Source organism: Rattus norvegicus, chromosome 1 (genome assembly GCF_021556685.1).
Source record: "Rattus norvegicus strain SHRSP/BbbUtx chromosome 1, alternate assembly SHRSP_T2T, whole genome shotgun sequence".
NCBI lineage: Eukaryota > Metazoa > Chordata > Mammalia > Rodentia > Muridae > Rattus > Rattus norvegicus.
In genome coordinates this window covers 147,688,748-147,706,396 of record NC_141534.1, presented here as the reverse complement: position 1 = coordinate 147,706,396, position 17,649 = coordinate 147,688,748, and the positions used below count along the sequence as shown (strand labels likewise).

General features: G+C 43.9%; 1 protein-coding gene and 1 non-coding gene across 9 annotated transcripts in view; one reads left to right on the top strand and one right to left on the bottom strand.

The window, feature by feature from the left end:
* Pde8a (phosphodiesterase 8A) overlaps positions 1 to 17,649 on the bottom strand; it is a 123,417-nt gene that overhangs the window by 77,205 nt on the left and 28,563 nt on the right. The gene's annotated exons all lie outside the window — the stretch shown is intronic.
* LOC120100372 (small nucleolar RNA SNORA44) lies at positions 16,739 to 16,863 on the top strand. The gene has a single exon (XR_015655794.1). It is a non-coding gene; the product is annotated as a small nucleolar RNA SNORA44 (small nucleolar RNA).

Sequence of the window (17,649 nt, the reverse complement as noted above, 5' to 3'; positions counted from 1 at the left end):
CCTGTGCCGAAACTGTTTCTACTTACTCCATGCTAGTTTTCTCCATGCTAAGCAGTTTTCTGTAAATGGTGGCTGAGGGAAGTGGTCTTTGGGTCCCTCCTTCCCTCCACAGAAGGACTCTGAAACAAGGTAAGCACACTAGGCTGAATTATTCCCCTTATCGGAGGAGACCTGAAGAGAGACTGTCAACTGAGGGGAAGAGCTTGGATGTGTGCGTTCGTTTTTCTATGACCTTTTAACTTTGACTTGCCCTATTGCTCCAAGGCAGAGCAATCACTTGGTAGAGTTGAGCGCCAGTGGATGTAAGGGCAGAGAACTTCCATCCTTAGGAAGCGAATGGACTTTGACTTACTGAGAGGAAAAAAGAGCTAAGCAGTAAATAGCAATGGACAGAATAAATCTGGAGAAGGCTTTGCACCCACTGCCCCTCTGCAGAGTGAACATTCAGGATCCCCCATTCAAGGGACCCCACATTTGCCTCTGTAATTAGTGGACTGAATTAACAAAAGTCCTTGAAGGGTTTAAAAATTAATTTTAAGTGCTCTCACTACTTCAACAAATTTGGAGGGCTGGGGAGATGGCTCAGCAGTTAATAGCAGTGTCTGCTCTTCCAGAAGATCTGTGTTTGATTCCCAGCACCTATACAGTGGCTCACAACTGTCTGTAACTCCAGTTCTGGGATATCCTATAATTTCTCCTGGCCTTCTTTGGTATTTCAAAAGCATGTGGCACACAGACATGTGTAGACAAAACAGCCATTGACATAAAATAAAAATAATAAATCTTTTTAAAAAACTGTTCAGTAGTATTAGTGATTCCTCTACTTTCAAAATCTGAAGAAGTCTCAGAACTTTTCTGTGCTAGGTATGCACACTCTAAGCAAGAGCTCTGCCACTGGGCTATCCCCTCATTTCTTGCTTAAAAAGAAGGGTTTGGCTATGTAGCCCAGGCTAGCCCAGAGCTTGAATGCTGATATTACAGGTATGAGCCACCAAACCTCACATGTCACCACTCTCTCCAATCCAGTCTCCTAGAATTGTGTGGCAGTCATCCCCTAGGACTGACATAATAAGTCAGTATGAGCTATGTGGCTTTAAAAAAGGGAGATCGGTACTCTCTTGCAGCTCAAGAGACCCAAATATCCAAGACTCAAAAGTATAACTGGGGGTGGGTGGTATACGCCTTTAATTCCAGTACCTGGGAAGCAGAGGCAGACAGATCTCTGTGAGTTCAAGGCCAGCCTACTTTACAAATCAGTTGAGTTTCAGGCCAGCCAGGACTACCTAAAACCTTGTCCAAAAGCTCCTAGGACAGCAAGCACAGAGGTTTGTTATGGCGATGCGACTCAGATGGACTTTGCTACAGTCGTGGTGTTTCTACATGTGAAACAGATAAACGCCTACTGCATTTTGACTCAAAAAAAAAATCAAATCAAAGCATGGGCAGGGTTGTTAGTGTCTTCTGGAGGCTCTGAGATGGACCTACGTCAGGCCCCTGTCCTAGCTTCAGTTTCCTTGGCTTGTAGCCTCTGCCTCTGCGATCACACTGTCTTCCACTAGTTATTCCACTGAGGACCCACCCTAATCCATATGACTTCATCTCAACTATTAGTAAAGGCCCAACTTCCAAATACGAGTGTACTCGAGTTTCAGTGGCTTGAAGATGCCTCACTCTAGGCATCACTTCACCTCACTTCAGATGCCTCACTCTAGGCACCAACTCATTATATAGTTCACTATAGGCGTCAGCTCACTATATAATTCACTATAGGCATCAGCTCACTATAGGCCTCAGTTCACTATATAGTTCACATAGGCCTCAGTTTACAGATCCAGCCCAATTCAATAGCTAAAAGGGACCAGTTCGTTTAAATTAGGTTCAAATGAAGAAGAGCTAATAAAATAAGATTCTGTGAGAATAGGAAGACCAAGAATACTCTATTTCTTGACCTGGGCAATTGCTACCTTTTAATTTGTACTATTTAATGAGTTATATGGCAGCTGCTACAAGTTAAACTTTTTTTTAAAAAAGTTCACCTTTAAGCAAAAACAATCAGTTCAATTTTGCCAGCATTTCAGTTCTCACTAGTAGAAAAAACTTCTCTCCCTGCAGGCAGCGCCCAGGGGTAGGTCGCTGGCCCTCAGGGAAAAAGGGTAGAGCTAGAGTCCCTCCCTCCTCACTACTGGCTGTGGTTTCTGGGGCAGGAAGGACAGGAAGGGACCAGGGAAGTTCTTGACCAGTCCAGGAAGAACTGCATTCTTGGAGCCTGACAGGTTTTTAAAACTTTGTCTTAGAGGGTATGTTTTTGTGGTTTCTCTGGAGATTCTCCTGACCTTCTTCTACAACTCCCTTCAGATGAGCAATGTCTCTCTTTTATTGGGCATTTCCCAATTTACTCTCCATTTCCTACCAAAGTATACAGACCACATCGCCTATGGTTCTGGGGTCTGCTCAACTGTGTAAGCTAAAACCCTGGGCAGAGCTCTTTCAGGACAGCCCCTGCCTAACAGCCTGTCTAGACTCAGCACATGCTCAGAGCCAGGTGTGTGAGCTCACAGCCTTGCACTGAGAACTGGTTTGGTGTGTGTGCTCGCTAGATGTTGACCCATACAGGTTTGAGTCCGCTAGCTTTAGGGCAAAGTGGCTGTGCCTGCCTGGCTTGAGTACTTTGTTCTTCAATGTCTCTGACATAGACAACTAACTGGGATGCTTCCAGTGTCTCCTCCATTTTTAGGGAAGACAGCTAAGAAAGCAACTCCACTCACTGCTTCAGTATATACTGAGAGCCAGAGTCTTTGAATGGCAATGCATGACAAAGCAATAGGATTCAATGGAAGATGAAATGGAATGCAGTTATCTATCTGACTGCTGTTCAAAGCACCACTCACACAAGCAAATGAACTTGAAGGAGGGAATAAGACAAATCTCCCTGTTTCCTTTTGTGTGGTCAGGTGATCGTCCTGCTTTAAAACATGCTTTTCTTTTCTTTTTCTTTTTCTCTTTTGTTTCCCTCTCCTCCCAATCCCACATCAATGTTGTTTGTTAGTTTTGAAACAGTGTTTCTCTGTGTAGCCCTGGCTATCTGGGAACTCTGTTGATGAGGCCAGCCTCAAACTCAGAGATTTGCTGCCTCTGCCTCCTCAGTGCTGGGAATTAGGGATCTGCCATTACTGCCTGGCTGTAAAGTATATTTTTCAATCTAGTTTCAACAGCAATAAATGAATATCTCATAGGCCTATGTCTTATTATTTTGAGTTTTAAATTTCAATCAAGTCAACAATTTGGCTTTTTAGCCAACAAGGTGGCTTTAGCAATTGGTGCATGTGATTTAACCGGAATCCTTAGGGCACCTGTGTGTGTCATTTCTATGAAACTAAAGATTAAATAAGGTTCTAAGGATAAAACAGAGAATGTTTTAAAATATATATAATTCCAGTCCAAATATTCCTTGACACTTCAATAAGATGGCCTGTTTATATTCCAAGATCTATAGGCCAGCAGGCGGCACAGTGGGTAACGTCACTTGCTACCAAGGCTGACAAACTAAGTTTGATCCCCAGGCCCCACATTGTGAAAGGAGAGAATTTACTCCTTCAGTTCTCATCTGACTACTGTGGATGGTGTGTGTGTGTGGGTTGGGAGAGGGCGTCACCTGAATTAGTGTCATGGATGATGTGACAACTTGGTGATCAATGGTTGTTACGGTTTAAGTATGTATCGTCCTCCATAATCTCACGATTTGAATGCCTGGTTCCCAGGAAAGGCACTTTTGAGAGACTGGAGAAACAAGAGATGGGACTGAGCTAGAGGAAGTATGTCACTGTGGAGAGGTGTGCGGTGTCCTGGAAGCTGATGTATCCCTGGCTGCTCCCTGTCTCAGCCATGAATCAAACTCTGTCCTCTCCTCATGATCCTGCTATGTCCAGCCCAGGCATGTGTGACTAAGCAACCATGAACTGACCCTCCAAGTCATTAGTCTAAAGAAGCCTTTCCTCCTTTAAGGTACTTGTCAGGTATCTTGTCACAACAATGAAAACCAACATATTGGTGCCATTTTGTGACCCCCACCCGTCTCATTTATCTGTGTGGTTACGACAGATCCTGCCCTTGGTTCTATCAATTACTAAACATTGGCTTAGTGCATGTGTGGAAGTCAGATGACGACTCTTTCCTTTTACCATATGGTCGCAGGGATTCAGATCAGGTCATCAGGTTTGGTGGCGGGTGCCTCTCCTGGCGAGCTGCAGCCACAGTCCAGGCATCGTGGGCACACAGGTCGGAGGTGTTCTTGAGCTGTTCTCCCTCCCAAGATGAAGCTCCTGCGGCACTGGGCTGTGTACAGTCTTCCAGCCACTGCACAGTGCGACTTCTAAGTGTGGCTTGTCTAGGAGCCAATCCACGCAGCCCCCTCTGCATTTTGGAATGAAGCTGGATTCTGAGAAGCCCAAGCCGCTGGCCCGTGCCTTGTCTCCACTATTACCAGCAAAGAGCTTCGGTTCTCAGGTCAGGGCACACCTTTCCCTGTGGAAAATGCCTTTAGCCAGATGGAACTTTGCTTTATTGTTTCTCTCTTCCTGAATCCTGTGCCTTCGAGTGCTTTGTCTGTTTTCTTTTTCCTACACCTGATTCAACCCTTTAAAAACAGCCTATTTTCTGGCCGGAGTTTCAGACATTCCTCATTCCTTCAAAGACAGAATTTTCTTTTGTTCTCATTGTCTTCCCAGTACTTAGGGCTATTTCCCTGTGAGGTGAAGAAAGTATGGCTTTACCATTTTCAATTATTTTTCTACTTTTTTTCAACTCCAAAACCGAAATGGCCTTAAATGTTTTTAACTATAAATCATTACACACTCACTGAAAGACCTGGATGTGTTTAGTGTTAAGGCCTGTACCTTTTTCTTCTAATACATAGAAGTCAACCTTTAACCCTTTACAAAGAGACCCATTGGCCTGGAGAGAAGGCTCAACAGTTAAGGCACTGGCTGCTCTAACAGAGGAGACCCAAGTCTGGTTCTTAGCATGTACGTCAGGCAGCTAAGAGCCTCTTGTAACTTCAGCTGCAGGAGATCACACATCTTCAGGTCTCAGTGGGCACCTGCACTCATGTACACATATGTGCCATACACATATACACACAATAAAAATAAAATCTTTTAAGTTGGCAAACATAGATCTAAATTATATATTTTAGTAGCTACATGACTTTTCAAGAGAATTACCTTTAACCAAGTGTATCATGAGACACTAAAATGTTTAAACTTAAAACTACCATAAACCATGCCTCTTAAAGATCAAATTTGCCACCATTTAGTTATTTGTAAAACAGACAAAATAAGGGATTTATTCCAGAAGTAGTTAGAAATAAAACAGGCACACATCTTTAAAAGCTAGCTAATGATGGGTTCTTTTTTAAAAAGTTCGTTTCTAAGACCTTTGTTCCTTGTATAATAAACACACTGCACTATCTTGGTTTCTCATTTACAAAATGAATAGAATTCAAGCACCAAAATGGCCCAAGTCTTCTGTCATGGATGGATAATCTCCATGTACTATTGATAAGGAAGAGTGCATAAACAGACGAACTAGTAGGATAATGTCAAACAAGAGAATATGTGCAAACCACTGACAGCCCATGGGTTTTCATCAAATTGTCTCATCTAACCCATTTCTTTAATTAGTAGACTGTGAGCTCAAAGCTCACAGCTGGTTGTATCTATGAAGCAGAGGGAGGAAGCGGCCTGTCCTTGTTCGAAGCAGACAGACACCAGGAATGCTTTTTTTTTCTTTTCTTTTTAAGAATTATTTATTTTTATTTATATGAGTACACTGTAGCTGTCTTCAGACACACCAGAAGAGGGCATTGGATCCCATTCCAGATAGTTGTGAGCCACCATGTGGTTGCTGGGAATTGAACTCAGGACCTCTGGGAGAGCAGTCAATGCTCTTAACCACTGAGCCATTTCTCCAGCCCCCAGGAACGCTTTTTCAAAGAGACATCTCATACACAAAAGAGCAAAAGGACTGATGAATGCAAAAATATCCAAACAAGCTTTTGAGGGTGGCCTGTAGGTTTAGAACACGCCCCATACAAAACAATACAGCCCTAATTCAGCAAAGAACTCCAGCTAGGCCAGGAACGAGGCGCCAGGACTTACCCAGCTGCCACCACCAACATTACAGTCTGTAACACCTGAGCATTTATTGTCTCTAAGAACTCCATAACCAACCCTGAACAGGACTAGAGTTACCACTCCCAGCTAAGGATTTGGAAAGAGACTCAGAGAGGTTCACCTGCTCACCAATCATGGCTCCTAATTGGAGTGTGGAACCTGGACCTAAGCCTGTGTGCCTTGCAAGACAGAAGCTCAGTTATTTATTATACTGTATTACTATGGATGCTATAGCAAAGAGAGAAAGTCAAAGGAGCAGTCAGGAAAGGCAACAATCAAGTTGAGTACAACGGCAGGCAAGACTCTGTCACGTATAAAAGTGGAGAAAGGTTCACACGTGCAAACGCATACAGCAGAGGAGAGCAAAGGAAAGTCTCTGGCAGTCTTATCGTGAAGCTAACTGCAAACTGTTACAGAAAATGAGAGACAAGTCTTAAGAGGCAAAAATCTAGAAGAGTGAAGGCCAGGCAGCCTGGGTGGTACCTAACCTAGCAACTAAGAAAAGTACGTACTGTCAAGCTCAGCTTTAGATAACATAGTATCTTATATGTTTCACCATTTCTAATCCTTTGATACACAGACTTGCTATCATAAAGATAGTTGTTATTAGCACCTGTGAAATCACCACTCATTCATTCACTTCCTCTAACCTTCATAGAGCACCTTTTATGCGTTAAACCTTGGGTACTAATATGGAATTAAGAATATGGATCTATCTTCCAGAAGCTAAACCCAGAAGGCTAGACAAATACAAACAGACAATTACAACCTTTTGTAAATGTTTAACCACGAGAACTTGTACAGAGTGTGACTAAAAAGTGACTGATTAACTCTGCCTAAGATGTGGGGGTGGGAAGTTTTCAGGGCATGCCTGCAGAGCTACACCTTGAAGAAAAAGTATGGCTCTGCCAAGCAGGAAGAGCATTCTGGAAAGAGAAAACATGTACAAACATATGGGAGGACAAATTTACCAGGCATGTTCAAGAACAGTAAATGGGAAAGGGTGGCTGAGATGAGGCGCAGAGGGCCAGATGACAGAGGGCCTGTGGCACCATGAGTCTCCTGTTGACAATGCCTCAGCCAGGTAAGCATTCAAGCACCAGGATGCAAACACCAAGCTAAAACAACAGTTACAGACCCAGTGGCTCACAAGAGTGGCTGTGCTATCACTGTCACTCTGACCAAACAGAGTGTGGAGTCACATTTGTTTGTTTGTTTAACATCCTGATTGCAGCCCCCCTCCTCCCAGTCCCGCCCTCACGCTCCCTCTCCCTTCTCCTCTGAAAAGGAAAGCCCCTACCATGGGTACAACCCACTCTGACACATCAAGTCCCAGTAGGGCTAGGCACATCCTCTCCTACTGATAGAAGGCACCCAGGATAGAGGAAAGAGATCCAAAAGCAGGCAGCAGAGTCAGAGACACCCCCCCCCCTCCACGTTTAGAGGATCCACATGGAAACCATGCTTCACATCTGCTGCAAATGTATACGGGCCCTAGGTCCAGCCCCTGCATGCTCTTTGGTTGGTGGTTCAGTCTCTGTGTGCCCCCATGGACCCAGGTTAGTTGACTCTGTAGGTCTTCTTGTGGTATATTTGACCTCTCCAATCCTATACCCCACTCCCAATCCTATACTCTTCCACCAGATTCCCCAGTTCTGCCTGATGTTCGGCTGTAGGTCTCTGCATCCATCAGCTGCTGGATGAAGCCTCTGAGAGGACAAGTATGCTAGGCTCCTGTCTTGAAGCATAGCAGAGTATCATTAATAGCGTTAGGGGTTGGCTCTCTCCCATGGAATGGGTATCAAGTTGAGCCGATCGCTAGTTGGTGGTCCCCTCAGTCTCTGCTCCATCTTTAGCCCTGTGCATCCTGTAGGCAGGACAAATTTTGGGTTGGTTCTGTAGATGCATGGTGTCTCCATCTCTCCACTAGAAGTCCTGTCTGTCTACAGGAGGTGGCCCTTTCAGGCTCCATATCACCACCACCACCCCTGCCACCACTAGGAGTTTTAGCTAGGGCCACCCCAATAGACTCTCGGGAACCTCCCCTGTAGAGAGAATATCATAGGCATTATATGGATGTTAATTTAAAAACCCATGGCCTATAGGAAAGGGTAGAATAGAAGGTGGGATATCTAGAGGCAGGAAGAATTCTGGAAGAGCCAGGTGTAGGAGATCTGCTTGGGAAGATGGGAGGAAATCGACTCACAGTACCTGAGCATAGATAACCAGCCGTGTGGCAGAATGTAGGTTAAAAGAAATGGGTTACTTTAGCTATGATTTAGTCAGAGAGGAACCTAGCTAGCTATATGGCCAAGGTATTTGCAAATATATTTTAAGTCTGATTCTTATTTTTGGGAATATGGAGTTGGAAGGAAGAACTAGACCTAACTTCTGCACTCCCTTGTCTAGGTCTCTGGTTCATCCCAGAGTGCCTCCTACACCAATTTTCCTTCTCTCTTCCAGCCCTCTCACCCCACTCCTCCCGATACCTGTTCCCTACTCCTGTTCCCCTCCCTACTCCCTCTCCTGCCCAGTTCCCTCCCTCCATTCACCTCTCATGTCTATTCTATTTTCCTTCTGAGTGAGAATCAAGCATCCTCCCTTGGGCCTTCCTTGCTACTTAGCTTATTTGAGCCTATGGATTGTGGCACAGCCATCCTGTAGTTGATGTCTAATGTCACTCTTAAGTGAGTACACACCATATGTGTTTTTCCACATCTGCATTACCTCACTCAGGATGATATTTTCTAGTTCTCTCCATTTGCCTGCAAATTTCATGATGTCCTTGGTTTGTTTGTTTGTTTGTTTGTTTGGTCGGTTGGTTGGTTTTTTGTTGTTTTTTAAAGATTTATTTTATTTATTATATACAAGTACACTGTAGCTGTCTTCAGACACACCAGAAGAGGGCATCATATTTCATTATAGATGGTTGTGAACCACCATGTGGTTGCTGGGATTTGAACTCAGGACCTCTGGAAGAGCAGCAGTCAGTGCTCTTAATCACTAAACCTTCTCTCCAGCCTGATGTCCTTATTTTTAATAGCTGAATAGTAGTATTCCATTGTATAAATGAACATTTTCTTTATCCAGTCTTCAGTTAAGGGACATTTAGGTTGTTTCCAGTTTCTAGCTATTTCAAATAAAGCTGCTATGAACATAGTGGAGCAAGTGTCCCTGTGGCCCGGTAGAGCATCTTTTGGGTATATGCTCAGGAGTAGTGCAGCTGGGTCTTTTTTTTTTTTTTTTTTTTTTTTTTTTGGTTCTTTTTTTTTCGGAGCTGGGGACCGAACCCAGGGGCCGTGCTTCCTAGGTAAGCGCTCTACCACTGAGCTAAATCCCCAGCCCCAGTGCAGCTGGGTCTTAAGGTAGAGTCACAACTGTCATCCCCCACAAAAGGAAACAGACTGGCTGGGGTCAGGGAGGCAGGCAGGCTAAGTCAATGGAGACAAGATAAAACTGCACTATAGATTCAAGAAGCTGAAGACATTACAAACTCAGGGAGAGTCAGACTGTTTTCTAATGTTTCCCCATTATCAGCAGACTTTCTTGCCCTGGGCCTCCTGTGATGGCAGGACGCTAGCAGATGCACATGCTCACTCCTTCTCTGGAGCAGCAAAGGCAGTGAGAGCTGCAGGGAGCAGGAGGCAGGGGAGGGGGCAGGGTTTAACAGACAACTCCTTCTTTCCTATTAAGATGAGTGTGGAGCCCTGCCCTGCCTGTTAGACAACCTCATGTGAGCACGTGAGCTTCTGCCTCATGGCGAAGGAAAGAGAGGCTGTTCTAGGGCTGTGGAACTCACTGTCCTTAATCTCTCCTCAAGATTGCTTATTAGGTAAAGGAACTAAGCAGCTTTCTAATAGTGGACATTCTTACACCTGGAGCCCGCAGTGTCTAGCCCTCAGGGCTGGGCAATGACAAGGTGGGCAGTTTCAAAGGCCCTGGCAAAGCCGAGCAAAGGAGCTGCACAGTACAGTCAGGTGCCAGAGATGGTCTCAGGTTTAATGAACTTGTGCTACTGATGTACTCTCAATTTCACTAAACAACAGAGAGAGAGAGAGAGAGAGAGAGAGAGAGAGAGAGAGAGAGAAAGTTTAGCTTTAAAAACAACATTGATAAAATGTCAGCCATCTTTTATGTAGAACTCTGGGCTAGGACACCTAAATGAACTTCCAGAATTGTCTTTTCCAGAGCACTCAATCTGCTGCACATTTTTATTCTTTACATTCCTCTCAGTAAGTTATTTCTGCCTTCATCAATTTACCTCAGTATTTACTGAGTTTAAACCTATCAAAGTTGCTACATTCCAAGAAGACAAAAGACGAAATCTGCAAGACACAATGTTTAGTTCGTTTGCTTAAGACAGGTTATTCCTGTGCAGTAGTCCAGGTAAGCTGGCTTTGAACTAAAAGGGTCCTCAGCCTCAGTCTCCCTCTGCTGGGACTTCAGCTTTGAGCCTCCCTTGCTGGCTAAGGTTTGCTTATGCTGCTAAGTAAACTACAGTCAACGTGTGGAGGATGAGAGAAAAACACACTGAGCAGAAGGAACGGGACAGCGTCACTGTGAAACTGGGAGGGGCAGGAGGCCATGTGCAGGCAGGGCCTAAAGGGCAGGCAGGACATGAAAGGGAAAGGTGTCAAAGGGAAGGATACAGTACACACAGATGACACAGGTTAGCAAGCAAAGGATGAGTATTGTTTGGCTTTTCTCTATTCAGTTGGAACATGCTAGGAACAAATAACACTTCAGGCAGCAGTGTGAGGAGGGACGGTTGTAAAGGATGATTTTGCATTGTACGCACAAACCTTTGTGAATGTCCACTCTCTGGTTTAGCAGTTCAACTTACACAAGCATCCAAAAAGTTTCAATTTCTGTGCCATGTAAATACTATATATTTAAAAGCTAAAATATTTAGGAATAATTGTGGTGTGGACTAAAGAGTTATGTGGATGTTCCCAGCATCACCGTTTGTAATAATGGTTAAATGTCAGCAATGCTGTCTATTTCTATAGGATGTAAAGACTACAAAGTACTTATAATAATAATAGTAGAATACTAATCTGTATGATAAAAGTGGCCTTCAGTCAAATGGCCAATAAACATGAGAAAATGTTCAACCTTAGTAGCTAGCAGGGAAATTAAATTCAAGTACACTGAGATTCCATCTCATCCCAGTCAGAATGGCAGCCATTCAGAAAGCAATAATAGTGGACAAAAAATAAAGATTAAAAATAAAATAAAAAGAACCCGGGGCTGGGGATTTAGCTCAGTGGTAGAGCGCTTACTTAGGAAGCGCAAGGCCCTGGGTTCGGTCCCCAGCTCCGAAAAAGACCAAAAAAAAAAAAAAAAAAAGAAAAGAAAAAAGAAAAAAGAAAAAGAACCCTTGTATATTACTCGCTAGCAGGGACGTAAGCTAATCCAGCCACCTCAGTGGCCTCAGAAACACTAAAAATAAGCCTGCAACATGACTCAGATTGATCATTCCTCAGTCAGTAGACCACAGGATAACCTGCACATCAGCACTGATTCGAGCACTGCTCACAACAGCTAAAGCATTAGACCAGCCTGTGTCCTTCAGCGGAGAACAGAGACACAAGCTAGTATATACTTATGCAATGGGATTTTTTCAGCCATAAAGAATGCAATTAGGGCCGGGTATGACAACAAAACACCTTTCATACTAGCGCTTGAGTAGCAGAAGCAGGCAGGTCTCTTGAGTTGGAAGCCAGCCTGGTCTACAGAGCAAGTTCCAGGCCTGCATAGTGGTGCCCCATCTCAAAAACACAGAACAAAACAAAGCAACAGCAGTACACACCCATCTTTATTTCACACGTTTATTCTTTCAGGAAACTGCCAAAGATTAGACTTGATTTCTAGTGAACTTCTGACTGCTGGTCTGAACCACAGCCCCTTGCAATACAGGGGCTACCTACGTCTATCCTCCAGTTAAAGGGGCTTGAGGGCCTCCTGGTTGGTGGGAAAAAGGGTGGGAAAGGTTTCCTTGTGTCTCTCTATAGGCAATGATAATCAATTCCTTAAGTTCTCATCTTTACAACTGGGTCACACAGTAGAAATCTACTAATTAAGTATTAATATAAAAAGTTTGGTATTAATAAACCAAACTAGCTATAGTTAAATAATGTTTTCAAGTTTCTTGTACTCTACAGAAGAAAAACAGCAGAATTTGTACATTACAGCTAAAACATACTTTATAATACTTAGTCCTCCCTCACACTGAGGACTTTTTTCTATTCTACATTCTTCTAAAACAAAGTCTGAGTAGTTTTTAAAAGAGCTGAAATGTTTTGATCCCTACAATGAAAGCAGAAGACATGTGTGCCTTCCTCTACCACCATTCTGTCAGGAGCAGCAGAAGGGACGCCACAGCTGTTTAGTGCAGTGCCAATGCCTGCCTTCTGTTCTTACAACACTGGCTCTCTCAATGGTTCCTCTAGGAACCTCTCCTGGAACTCAGCCCCACAGTGAGAGGTTTCAACCACCTGGAAGGACTACATACGGTCTAGTCATCAATAGTCACTGAAAAGCCAGCCTTGAAGTAGACAGCCCAGGTCTATCAGCTGTCATGAACAAAGACCAGCCATCCCATCTCGGGACCTGCCCATACCTCAGACCCACAGGGTCTGTGAGATTAAATGGCAACTGTGTAATGTAGTTTATTTACAGCAGGAGAAACCGAAACAAATGTTAGATGTAACCTGGTAAACTGATGTTTGACAAACATTGGTTAAAAGACATTAATTCATATTTGGAGCCTGGTACTCAACAGCCACAGCTGCCATAGTCTCCGTATTTTCAGACAGTCCAAAGTCTTCCGTGGGAATAACGGAGCAGGTGCTGTGAGGTTAAGTGGGCTGGAAGGTGATCTGTCACGTGTATACGTGTATATGTTAGCACTAAAGTGGCTGACACTCCTGCATTTCAAGGAACCTCTGGCTTCCTAGGGCCGGCCCATGTCCCTGTACAGCTTCCTGCTGAAACTCTTGTGGTCTGAAGGCTGGCATCTAGCTACTGAAAGGCAGTCAGCCCTGTCTACCAGCAGCAGGCTTTTCTGTTAATTGATAACTTTCATCTAAATATAAGCTCAGATGAACCCGTTAGGGATTAGCAGCCTCTAAAGAAAATGGGAAGGGTAAGCAAGCATGTCTGCTAGATGCAGAGTGTCCAGCCGCCCTCCAACCAGAGAACGTAAGTGCAGTGGATTCACTGGGGGTTCTTTCTTTAAATGTCACTAGTCAAGCTAAGTGATAAAGAACCAGCACTGAGGACAAGGAAAATCCACAGGTAAGACTCCCTGAAGGGCAGCCTGGGAGTGGAGGCACTGAGGGAAACTCTCCAAGGAAGAGGATGTTCTTTAAAGGTCCTCTGAAAGAAGGTTCCTCAGGGAACTGAGCTAAAGGAAATGGAAGGCTTTAGCAAATGAGGGCTAAAAAGCCTTCGCCAGAGTTCAAGTGACTTCAATGGGAGGAGATGTCATCCAGGAGACAGTGGACTTGGGATGTGAAAAACATATCCGGGTTACATTCTTAGTAAACACAAAGGCAAGAACAATGGCAGAGATAGACAGACAGGGACAAAAAGAAAGACAGATAGGCAGGCAGGCAGGCAGACACGCAGACAGACAGACAGACAGACAGACACACACACACACACACACACACGATGGGCAACATGGCATGGCTGATGAGGAAGGCTGAGTGGGAATCCACTCCAAAAGCCTAAACTGACACGAACATACTTGATTTTATCAAGGCATGTTAATCCCAACCATGAAAAAAATGTTAACTATGAATACATAACCAAACCTGATGTGTGATTTTAGTCAGGCCATGCTGTTGCTCAAGGTCCTTCTCAGTGGATAGCACATGTGGATCATTGGGTTTACAGAAACTTTCTAGTGTAACTGATAAACTATAACCATCATTTAAAAGAGTTATTGACACCAATAGCAAGAATATCCTCATTGCTATAGTTAAACCAACAGATTCCACTCTGAGACACATCAGAAGGTAAGAAACTAGGTCAGAAGATGAAGTTCAAGTAATGCAGTGCTTGACACGTATGTATGAAAGCCTGGGTTTGATTTACAGCATCACATAAACTCCAAATGCTTAGGAAGTGAAGACAGGAGCGTCAGAAGCTCAAGACCCTCAGCAGCACAGGGGTTCAAGGTCAACCTAGGTCACATGAGATCCTGGAGAGAGAAGAGGAAAAGGTACACTCCAGGCCAGCCTCCGCTTCAGTAAGACCCAGTACTCAAAAAAAAGAAAAAAGAAAAGGAAAGGAAAGAACCTAAAGTGAGAAGGCGGGATCGAAAGAAAGATAAAATGACAGGCAAATGACTGAGAAACAAAAAACCAAAACTGGTGAGGATTCAAGGACAGGGAAGCCTCGTTCACTGTTGACAGAACTGTAAAGTGGTGGAGTCACTAGGAAAATCAGCATAGAGAATTCTCAAAAAGCCAAAAATAGGTCTGCCATATGACCCAACTATACCAAGCACTCCTTATGTGTGCCCAAAGGACCCAACATCCTGCTCCACAGACACTTGCTCAGCCACGGGCGATGCTGATCCACTTATAATAACTAGGAACAGAAACAACCTAATGCTATGAGTGCACACACACACACACACACTCACACTCACGCACACTCACACACGCTCATACTCACACTCAGGCACACTCACACACACATACACTCACACACACTCACATACACTCACACACACTCTTACACACACAAACACACACACACATACACACACAGTCTATTTAGCTTTACCTAAGGCTCAGAGAAAATTATGGAGGAAAGGGACAGAAAGCTTTTATGAGTCAGAGGACAAGGAAATCTGCTGTGAGATAATGTCTTCTATTCATGAAAACTGCACCCATGAAATCCCAATACAGTTACGTCAACAATACCTGCATAATGACAGTGCCAGCTGACACGACAACTCAGAGATGAAGAGTTCCGGGCGACTAGTGACTGCTGAGAAAGGGAGACAGGCTCTGGAGACAAGCCCCAGTTATCCAGTCCCAAATGGTTATCACTAAACACACACATGTATGAGCAATACTAAATGGACTCAGTAGCATTTATATGTCTGTATTAACATGAGGGAGGGGTAGCGATGTAAATACAAGACTCATATATAAAATTCTCCAAAATGTTTTAATTAAAAATTAATTGAATAACTTTTGATGGCTGAGTACAAGGTAGCTTCTTTTGAACTTGTCTACCAATTACTGAGAAAAGTAGAAGGGACATTAGCCCAACAAAACCTAAGCAGAATAACAGGGGTCCACGTTACCGTGTGGGCAACTAAGAAACAGTTTCATTCATCTATATGGAACTTAGGACAAAGGCCGAACTCACAAAAGACTTAGCAGAAAACTAAGGAGGAGTTGACAAAGGCGGGTCAGCCATCAAGGGGGATTAGTAACAAATGAGACCAAAGTCACTCACTACACGGACATCTCACATGACTAAGCCAACATAGTACAGGAATACATACATCAGGTCTCTTGAGAAGGACAGTAGATAGTGGCAATAGACTATGCTTCCTTCTAAATAAGCAGGAAATCTCAGAGTAATGGGGATAAAATACAAACCACAAGGTTCAAAAGAAAGGACTTCTAGAAATAGCTCATTCTTATAGGCTTGGCATTGTGAGCCAAGCAGAGGAGCTGTGCAGTGCAGGGAGGGGAGGAAGAGAGAAGAGAAAAGAAGAGGAGAGGAGAGGGGAAGAGTGGAGAGGCGAGAGGAAAGGAGAGGAGAGGGAGAAGAGGGGAAAGGAAGGGAGGAGAGGGGAGGGGAGAAGGGAAGAGAGAGCTGAGCCAAGTCGAGTCAAGACACAAGAAGAAATCATATAATCTCTTGTCCCACCCTCCATTAGTAGAGGCTGTGGACAGATGGTCTAAGCAAACCTCAATATCCAACCACACTTGATCCCCTGGAAGCCCACTTCTTCTGAAGGTTGTTCATGCCATTTGTCTGTATTTCATTCTTTCTCACTCCCCCTGAATACTTCTGAAATATAGTCAGCTCCTCTGCCAATGCTCTGACATCAAGCCAGAGGGCAGGAACTGAAGCAGAGGCCATGGAGGAGTGCTGCTTCTGTGCTTCCTCTCCATGGCTTACACAGCCTGCTTTTATAGAACCTAGGACCACATGCTCAGGGATGGCTCTGCCCACAGTGGGTTGAGCCTCCCATACCAATCATTAATCAAGAAAACATTCCCCACAAACTCACCTACAGACCAACCTGATAGTCATTTTCTCAAGACTCCTTATCAGATGGCCCTAGCTTATTATCACGCTGACAAGAAACTAACCAGTAAGTGCCAAAGCCACACGCCATTCACCCTTCACCCGATTACCTGCATTTCCTGTATCTATACCTGGGCTGCTGGACAAATTCACATAGTCTTAAAGGGGGTGGAGCACCAAAAATCCATGGCCTATCATCAGATTCCTGAAAATCTTTCAATGAGCCCCAAACAAATTATTTCTCACAACTCTTTCCCTAACCAATGGTGGCCTCAAAGACCGAGTTTCTTCAACTCTTTTTTTTCTTTTAAAGATTTGTCTCCAACTGCATGCCAGAGTAACGGAGAGACTTTGACAGCCCAGGTCATCACAGTGCCTGCTGTTGCCACTCAGCTCTCCTATGTTTTTCCACTGGAGTTATGAGCTGTCTGTCCTTCTGTCCTGTGGTATTCACAACAAACTTTCCTTCTGCAGTGTGCACTTGGGCGGTTCTTGGAAGAGTGAGGAGACAGCCTGTCAGCCTCTGCTCATTAAGCTAAGGACCATGTGACCAGTGAGGTGGCCATCATGTAATTTGGTCTGCATTATTTGTTGGAAAAATGCCACAAGAAGATCACACTGGGATTTAGAAGTTTCTGGCTAATACTTAGCCAGGTAGCCTTTTGTGGCCAGATTGGTCTACAAAGAGAAACAGCATTTGGAAAAGTGAAATACCTTTGTAACCTAACATGCAATTGGTTCAATAAAGACTTTTCAAATTAAAAAAAAAAAAAGATTTGTTTATTTATTTTAGGAGTACACTGTCGCTGTCTTCAGACATACCAGAAGAGGGCATCAGATCTCATTACAGATGGTTGTGAGCCACCATGTGGTTGCTGGGAATTGAACTCAGGACCTCTGGAAGAGCAGTCAGTGCTCTTAACCACTGAGCCATCTCTCCAGCCCCAGTTCTTCAACTCTGAAGACACAATCTCACCCCTACTTGACAAAGAAAATTAAAATGAGGCAACTTCTCTACATTTGTGCTTATATGTAACCTATTAAAATAATAGTATTCACTTCCAAGGTCTTAAAAAGCCTTCCTCTTACACCTAATCCTACATGTTTCACTAATTTCTTTCTCCCCCTATGACTCTTTAAACATCACATAATATGAACATATTTATAATCATATAATCCTCAGTGTCAACTG